The sequence below is a fragment of the Eptatretus burgeri genome, chromosome 4 (assembly GCF_056783735.1).
Source record: "Eptatretus burgeri isolate ZD-2024b chromosome 4, Ebu_testis_v1, whole genome shotgun sequence".
Taxonomy (NCBI): Eukaryota; Metazoa; Chordata; class Myxini; order Myxiniformes; family Myxinidae; genus Eptatretus; species Eptatretus burgeri.
The window spans coordinates 34,290,481-34,300,480 of NC_140964.1; the positions used below are offsets into that span (position 1 = coordinate 34,290,481).

General features: G+C 43.4%; 1 protein-coding gene across 1 annotated transcript in view; it reads right to left on the minus strand.

Annotated features, from left to right (window-relative positions):
- Positions 1-10,000, minus strand: part of LOC147027776 (uncharacterized) — a 55,108-nt gene that overhangs the window by 17,715 nt on the left and 27,393 nt on the right. The window lies entirely within an intron of this gene.

Below are 10,000 nucleotides of genomic sequence, written 5' to 3' on the forward strand. Positions count from 1 at the left end.
TCTTCCTTATACTTTCCTGTACTTCCTCATTCCACCACCAAGTCTCCTTATCTTCCTTCCTCTGTCCAGATGTCACACCAAGTACCTTCCGCGCTATCTCCCTCACAACTTCTGCTGTCGTTGCCCAATCATCCCACCCATCTTTACCACCATCCAGCGCCTGTCGCACCTCCTCCCTAAATTTCACGCAACAGTCTTCCTCCTTCAGCTTCCACCATCTGGTCCTTGGTTCAGCCCTCACTCTCTTCCTCAACCTCACCTCGAAAGTCATCCTGCAGACCACCAATCGATGCTGTCGAGCTACACTCTCCCCTGCCACAACTTACAGTCACTAATCTCTTTCAGGTTGCATCTCCTACTTAAGATGTAATCCACCTGTGTGCACTTTCCTCCACTCTTGTATGTCACCCTGTGTTCCTCCTTCTTCTTGAAATACGTGTTTACCACTGCCATTTCCATTCTTTTGCAAACTCTACCACCATTTGCCCTTCCACATTTCTCTTGTTGAGACCGTACCTCCCCATCACCTCCTCATCCTCTTTATTCCCTTCCCCAACATGTCCATTGAAATCTGCTCCAATCACCACTCTTTCATCCTTGGATACACTCTCCACCACTTCATCTAACCCACTCCAGAAATCTTCTTTATATTCCATCTCACACCCCATATGTGGGGCATATGCACTGATAACATTCATCATCACCCTTCAATTTCCAACTTCACACTCATCACTCGGTCAGACACTCTCTCACCTCCAATACCCTCTTGACATGATCTTCCTTCAGGATTATCCCACACCATTTCTCCTCCCATCCACACCATGGTAGAACAGTTTGAAACCACCTCCAATGCTCCTCGCCTTACTCCCCATCCACTTGGTCTCTTGTACACACAGTATGTCCACCTTTCTTCTCTCCATCATATCAGCCAACTCTCGCCCTTTGCTGTCATCGTCCCAACATTCAGAGTTCCAACTCTCACCTCCACACTTCTACCCTTCCCCCTCTCCCACTGCCTCCGGACTCGCCTTCCCCGTCTCCTTCTCCTCCTTCGCCCAGCAGTAGCACAATTTCCACTGGTACCCTGCTGACCACCGGTACCGGTGGCGGTCGTTGGTAACCCGGGCCTCGACCGATCCGGTATGGAAATTCGTTTTGTTGTCCGCATACTGATTTGGCATAGGTTTTTACGCCGGATGCCCTTCCTGACGCAACCCTGGTCGCCTCTTACGACACCCAGGGATATGGTACACCTATTCTAACCGGGGCATACACCGGGCCCAGTACAACTGGTGCTCATATATATGTATATATATATATATATATATATATATATATATATGTATATATATATATGTATATATATATATATATATGTATATATATATATATATATATATATATATATATATATATATATATATATATTGTTGCGGATTCGCGCCCGCCGGCGTGCGAACGGCCACGTAACTCGAATCGCGGCACGTCGCCCACCGGACGGACAATCCCGTCGTGACCCTCTCGGACTAACGCCGAGAACTAGTCACGGGTGGACCTTTCGGCCTCACCACGATCGTGCCAATCGGCCCCCGCGTGGGATAGGGTTGCTCGCCAAATTCGACCTACCTAAGTACCCACACGGAGGGTAGACCGGGTGATCGCACCTCGCCGCAGGTCGACTTCGGACACGGGCCACTTTAAGCGACCCGTTCCGTACTATCGGGATAACCGAGCGGTGTTATCGTCGGCCTCGACGGTTCGATTAATTATCGGGCGTTTTAGCCCACGACCAACCCTTTACGTGAAGTAAGATGGAGATTCAATAGAGGAAAAGACGAAGCGAAGCGGGAAAACAGTTCAACATAAAGCACATTTATTTCACGATGAACGGAAAGCACACATATACAATTACACCAAAAGCAAATGTAAAAGAAGAAGAAACACAATATTACACAAAAAGCAAATGCAACAATGCAGATCTAACCGACTACCGAGCACACGGCAACACTTATACAGTTTTACTTCACAGACGGCGCCGACAACACATATACCCAAAGCAAAAGAAAAGGACCACCCTCAAGGATGAGGGGGGGCAGGCGGGCCTGGGGCCGAGACCGCGTCGGGCCTACCCGTCTGATGATGAGCCGCAAAATGGCGCTGGCGCCCCGACTCCGCGGGCCTCGCTGGGACTGCCTGGTATATATATATGTTCCCTGGGGGGAACAGGTGGGGGTTGTTGATGCTCGGGGGAAGGAGGATATCTCCCTGTCTCGGGTCCCGCGACGAGCGTCTCCACCACGACCTTGGTCGCGTTGCTGGCCTCTCCCCTCCGCAGCTCCCCGACTCTGACACGAGCACCCCCTCGACCGCCTTCGCCGCCGCCACCTCTCCACAGCTCCGTCCAACCGCCTTCTCCGACTCCTCTCTTGACTCGTCCCAACTCTTCACTCACTCCGAACTCTTAACTGACTCCGAACTCTTAACTGCCTCCGAACTCTTAACTGCCTTGACTGACGAACGCAGCCCCTTATATGCCCCGTGGCCTCGCTCCTTCACCTTCGACCCTTTACCTCCGACCCTTCACCTCTAACTGGCTCCCCATTGGACCGAGGAAAAGTGGGCGTGAATGCTTTTTGATCCATGAATTTGCATATAGCGATATTACTCCAACGCGCCTGGAGGCGGGGCCAAATCGCCCCACGCTCGCCGATAGGACGGAACAGAAGTGGGCGTGAGTCGTTTTTGATCCGTTTTCTTCGGAAAGGCTGTGCCTCTGCACCCGCTGCTCGGTGCGCGCCCTGCACGAGTCCAGTATCGGTGCCCACCAGTGGCGCGGGAATGGTGGTGATGCGATGGTTGCGAGGGCGAGTTGTGACTGTAAAGGTCGTGGCTGTTGTTGTGAAGCGGCGTTGCGGTTGGTGGTTGTTGTGTGATGGCTGTTGAGACGTGGTTGGTGGTGGTAGTAATGGCGGCTGGTCCAAAATAAAGATAGTAAAAGAAATATGGCTATCTAGAGGGGTCGCAGCCCGAATGAATGACATATATTCCCTCTAAACAACGGGTTTGGGGCTAACTACACAAATACTTAGAGATATCTCACCTAAGGGACCTGAATGGTGGTTTGCGAATTTTGTCAACCACAATATATATATATATATATATATATATATATATATATATATATATATATATATATATATATATATATATATATATATATATATATATATATATATATATATACAGTAGACTCGGTGTAAGTCGTCAACATCGGGACCGAGAAAAAGTGACGACTTAGAAATGTGAAGACTTTCGCATATGCGAACATTCATGATGGCTGTGGGGTGAAGGATGAAGTCGCGCGTGGCCTGGACACATACGTGTGAGAGCCGGCTATTGTACCAAAAGGAAAACACAATCCTCGTGGCATAGGTGGGGGTTCATTGGTGAGTTGGAAAATGATCAAGCAAAGATGGAATTCATGAATCAGTTTATCAAAAGTAAAGATAATGAACAACTGTAAGACAACCACTTCGCCTGCTTATCACCATGATGGGATTGACCAACGAACCCCAGAGACTTTTCTGGCAGCATCTGCCAGAAAAGCCCAGTCTCATAGGAATTGTACACGTCCCGAGGCTGATACCTTTCCAAGATGTCTTTCAATTTGCCATCCTTCCAGTCGTGCACCACTGCCGAATCCACGCTGCCTGATTCGCCGCACTTCTTGACCTTTCCGATTCCCCACCTCACTTTGAATCTGTCTATCCAGTGCATCGGCAAGGTCTCGGCATCATCATGCCCGAGATCCGCAGCGAATTTACGTGCCTTCAGCAGCAACATTTCACCGTCCAACCGAATATTTGGCTGAGCCGACATTTGCCGAAACCAGATGATGAGCGTGTCATCGACATCTTCAAAGGACACACATTTCATGCGTTTCACACTTACCACCAGCCTCGCGATCTTCACCACTTGTCCAAACATCATGCCCTTATTCTTCAAGATATCGTTCAATGTCTGCCGTTTGATGTCCAACTTCTCAGCTGTGGCTCTTTTCTTCATCAGTGGGTTTGCCTCGCAAAACTGGATAATGTCGTATTTTTCTTGGTAGGTTTTAGTTGTAAGCTTACGCTTCATCGCCATTGTCCTGCCGGCAGTGCGATCAACGTGTGCATGCAGTTATAAATAGCCTATCACTGGCGGTGTAAACCAATGAGCGAGCATCACGATTCCATGAAATCGGGATTCTCACGAGGCAGCAGTTCCGTGTGACGAGTTAGGAGTGGTAATTTATTTGAGTTTCCATTACGTGAGAACGGACAACATCTGACGACTTAGACGAAGTGACAACTTAGAGATGATGACTTACAGAGCGATGACTCTTTATTCATAGGGACTTAACATGAGATAAATTCGGGACTTTTTGACGCTGCCGACTTAGGCGAAGTGACGAGTGACACACTGCCGACTTACGCCAAGTCTACTGTATGTGTATATATATATATATATATATATATATATATATATATATATATATATATATATATATATATATATATATATATATATATATAATATGTATATATATATAATATGTATATATATATATATATATGTATATATATATATATTATATGAAGATATATATATTTATGTTTTATATGAGGCGCCGCGAGGAGTGATGTGAGGGACACATCGGCCATTTTGGAGTTAATGCCATATTGCACTATTTTCACCCTTACCCTTCATCCGAGCCTATCATCATCATATCATTAAAAAATGTCGCTTACATCACTCCTCCTCGCGGGGCCTCATATGTAGATATATATTTATATATTATATGTATATATGTATTTTGTGTAGATATATATTATATGTGTATTATATGTAGATATATATATTATATGTATGTGTTATATATTTATTTTTTCGGCTGCTCCCGTTAGGGGTCGCCACAGCAGATCATCCGTTATGATCCACATAATGATTTGGCACAGGTTTTACGCCGGATGCCCTTCCTGATGCAACACTGGTTGCGTCTTACGACACAGGGATATGGTACACCTATTCTAACCGGGGCATACACCGGGCCCAGTACACTGGTACTCACTTCGCCGATCTCGGAAGGATGACAGGCTGAGTCAACCTCCTGGTGTGTATTAATTCAAGCGGACAACGTGGCTTGAACTCCGGACTTTTTAGATCCCAAGCCGCCACCCTAACCACTACGCCAACACCAGGCTATGTACGTATATATACAGTATATATATATAATATGCACCACCGGTCAAAAGTTTAAGAACACCCCCATTTTCCAGTTTTTGCTGAAATTTAAGTAGTTTAATGTTTCAATGTACTCTGAAATTAAAGCACAGAACAAATAAACAAATGCAGATAAAATAAATCATGGAATCGTTTTGTTGAACAAAATTTAATCTAAATTTCTGAGTCATCAAAGTCGCCAACTTTTGCAGATATAACAGCTGGACATACTCGTGGCATTCTTTATACAATGGAAATCAAATATTGTTCGGAAACCTCTTCCCAACACTGTTGCACAAGTTCCCACAAATGTGTTGAACTTGTAGGTTGCTTTGCTTTCACCCTGCTGTCCAGTTCATCCCAAACCAGTTAGATGGGGTTTAAGTCTGGAGACTGTGCTGGCCATTCTATGATTTGAAGCCTACCATCTTGTTCTTTTCTTCTCAGGTAGTTCTGACATAGCTGGTGGTATGTTTTGGGTCATTATCTTGCTGTAGGATGAACCCCTGACCAACTTGGCGTACAACAGAGGGTATTGCATGGTACTGCAAAATGCTGTGGTAGCCCTTTTGGTTGAGGGTGCTAGTCACTCTGTGCAAGTCGCCGACTGGATCCAGCAAAAGAGCCCCAGATCATCATGCTTCCGCCTCCATGTTTGACAGTTGGTGTCACACACTGAGGAACCATCCTTTCGCCTACTCGACAGTGAACAAAAACCCTGCGTGATGAACCGAAGATTTCAAATTTTGATTCATCGGTCCATAAGACCTTCCAGTTTTCACTAGTCCACTGGCGGTGCTTCATGGCCCAGGCAAGCCTCTTTTTCTTACTTTGCCATCTTAGCAATGGCTTTCTAACTGCCACTCGACCTGTCAAACCTGCAGCTCAAAGTCTTCTCTTTACAGTTGAAACTGAGACTTCCTTACTACGACCAGTGTTAAGCTGTGCTTGAAGCTGCTATCCAGTGAGCCGCCTATCACGTAAGCTGTTGACTCTCAGAAACTTGTCTTCTGAATGTGTTGTGGCTTTGGGTCTGCCAGACCTCTTCCTGTCAGAGTTTCCTCCAGTTTCCAAGTGCCTTTTGATGGTGTCGGAAACTGTACTCACTGACACCTTGGCCCTTCTTTGCAATTTCTCTAAAGGAAAGACCTACACTTTTAAGGGTTATAATGGTCTGTTTGTCTTCCTTTGTCTTTTTCTTTTTCTCGACATTATGATAGCAATGTACTACTTCATGCAGTGTAATATTGTCCAAATAATACTTCAGAGGGTGTAGCAACACAGTCTGTTCCAACACTGCTTTTATACAGACACAGGGTTTGTAACTAATCAACAAAAGTTGTGATACCTGTAGAAATTGTTTGCATCAACTTTCAAGGCTTAATTTACTTCCATTGCTGCAGAACAGCTGCAGTTGCTAACCCATTACTTGTTACCTGAAAAGGGCCTTTTTTAACCACTCTGAAATTTACATTATTTTTCAGTTTTTGGTAACCTAAACGTTTTTTTTTTTTAACCTCTGGCAGTTTACCGCTTAGCTTTGTACCATTTCAGGTTATTCACTGGACTTGAACTGCTTAAATTTCAGTAAAAACTGGAAAAATGGGGGTGTTATAAAACTTTTGACCGGTGGTGCATGTTATATGTACATATATATATATATATATATATATGTATATATTATATGTATTATATGTTTTATATATATGTATTATATGTATGTATATATTATATGTATGTGTAGATATACATTCACATATACTTCCAGGCTTTTCCTGCCAAAGAAAGCTGCATAAAGCAACTATGAAAAGCTCCACAAGGTTAGCCCTTTGCTTTTAAAAGCACTACCGAGGTTTTTCTCGAGCTGTTGACATTGACAAGTAGTACATGCATGAGATTCCCAATGCAACACAACCCCCTCAGCCACCAGACTTGTTTCATCACTTGGTGGCGAGTCATCAGCGACAGCGGAAACAGAAATATGCACCACTGAGGCTCCCATTCCTTCCCACCTCTTTCTTTACCGGAAAAACATGTTGCACACCCTTTCTATAATCTCCCGACTTTGGTTTCGGTTGTAAAGTGTACTGAAGTAAAAACATTTCATTTTGTAAAAATAATTTTTTTAAAGTTCTTCCCTCAAATCGTGTAAATATGCCATTTGGTGTCTGTCTGTCTGCCTGTCCACGATACATTTGATCGTTACTTATCCAATCTCATCCAAACTTGACAGGAGGACTAATGGTCACATGATGGAGGTTTTAGCAATTTAATTTGTCACCGCTCCCCGAGAGGGTTCCCGCCTTGGGAGAAATATGTGTTTAGGTATATAGATAGCTTATCTTGCCTTGTTACCATGGCTGCTTCTAATAACAAAAATAATAACAACACTAATGATTATAGCAAAATGTTAATATTTTTACAAGCAATATTAGTACTAAAAATAGGACCACTGGATCTGTAGCTTTCCTGGGCCCTGGCCTAATGTTGTAACTCAAATTTGGTTGTATTCCTTCTAGTGGGTCTGGAGATGAATTTTTCTGAAGGAATTTGTGTGATTTTCCCAAACATTTACTAAATCCGCCATTTTGACACACTTCCTGTCATGTTTTTGGCATGACTTCTGCAATTTAACCTTACGACCCTGTCCTAATGTTTATACCCAAATCTGGTTGCATTCAGACTGGTGGGTTTGGAGAAGATGTTTAAAGGAATTAATGCGATTTTTCCCAAAAGTTGACTAAGTCGACATTTTGACACACCTCCGGTCATGTGATCGGCATGACTTCCACAATATAATTAACATCCCTACCCGAGCTTACTGTTTCAACCCAAATTTGGGAGCATTCTGACTGGTGGGTCGAGAGAGGAAGATTTTGGAAGAAATTTGCGTGACCGCCATTTTGACACACTTCCGGTCATGTCATCGGCATAGCCTCCGCAATTTAACATCAGGACCCTATCCTCATGTTGTAACCCAAATTTGGTAGCATACTGACTGGTGGGTCTGGAGAAGAAGATTTTTGAAAGAATTTTAGTGATTTTCCCAAAAATTGACTTGGCCATTTTGACACACTTCCGGTCAAGTGATCGGCATGACCTCTGCAATTTAGCATCCTTACCCTGGCCTAATGTTGTAACCCAAATTTTATCACGTTCTGTCTGGTTGGTCTGGAGAAGATTTTTGAAGAAATTTACTAAGTCGGCCATTTTGATATTCTTTACGTCATGTGACTGGAACGAGCTTTGCAATTCCTGTTACCAGTGAGGAATAGAACATTACTGCCAAATTTAAGCCGGATCGGCCCAGAGGTTTGTCTGGAGAAGTCGAAATAGACGAACGGACAGTGAGCGATGACAATACCTTATCTGGAATTTAAATTCCAGATAAGCTAATAATATCCACCCTCCCCAAGAGGTTTTTCCTCCTCGGACAAATGCTGTGTTTATGTGTATAAATAGCTTATCGTGGCATTTTATGGGGTATCCGATGTTCTTGAAGCATTATGTGCTTATCACGTTCCCCACAGACTAACGGACCCGAGCGTAGATCTACTGTAATTGATATACCCCAGAGAGGATAATAACACGACCCTTCCTGCTCGGAGTCCTGTAGGGAGTCAGTGTACTAGTCGTGTAAATATGGTATACATTTAAAGGCTTGTGAAATAACTTGTATGTACAACTATTTACTTCATCACCAAAAACATTGGGACAGAATACCAAAACTTGAAAACTCGCAACTTGTATATCCTGTACATATTTTCTCCACATTGCAAAGTAGCATTTGCTTTTTGAAGATCTCTTATTGTGATATTTTGGGTAAAAAAAAAAAAAAAACCCCAAAGCCAAGACCTAAACCGAACAGAACTCCACCGTGGCATGTTGGAAGACCACCAGAGAGCCAGAGTCGACAAAGCAGAAACCACCATTGAATTTAATGCAGTTGATCAGAAGGAGGAATGGTGCAGTATTACATCAGCTATCTACTAACATTCCGAACAAAGTGTTCGTCATGATGCGCCATTAAAAATCAAATCAACGGTTGTTTATAACTGAGTGTTTTCTTTACTCTCCCAAGACATTTGCTGCTAATTATTAACCAGAACATGTGGCATGGCAAGAATATTGAACATGTATCTTCCGGATGTTTTGACGTGTTCTGTTTGCCCCCTATTCTTGATGTTTCAGCTCCATCAAGTGAAGGGAAGTAAAACCTCATACCGTAACAACCTTATGTGTATGTTGTATAAACGTTTTAGTAAATGCTGATCGAATTTTCATTTGATCAAAATAGGATAATAATAACAATAATAATAATAATGACATTAGTTATCTCCATTACAGACTATTAATCATTGCATGGTACTCACTTCCTGCCAATATTGTTGATACACAGCCCTTAAAAGGGGATCTGTGACATTAAAGAATGGCAAAGGAAGATCTCAACAATTATGATCCTTTCTGAATGACACGTATATTAACTCGGGGAACGGATCTTCCACTATGAGGCAACTTTCATTGCTGGGTCCTTCCAATTCACAACCTTTGTGCAGCAAGGTCAACGTCGTAGGATACGTCTGTGTAAAACCTTCGAGATTAGATATACGGCTAAAGCCCACGACGAAGCTGTTATCTCAATGCTGCGTTCCAAAGAAACGGATGGTCATTGTTCTTACGCATTGCACATTGTATGATCTTGTCCGTTATCTCATTTTGGTGCATGATTTTGGAC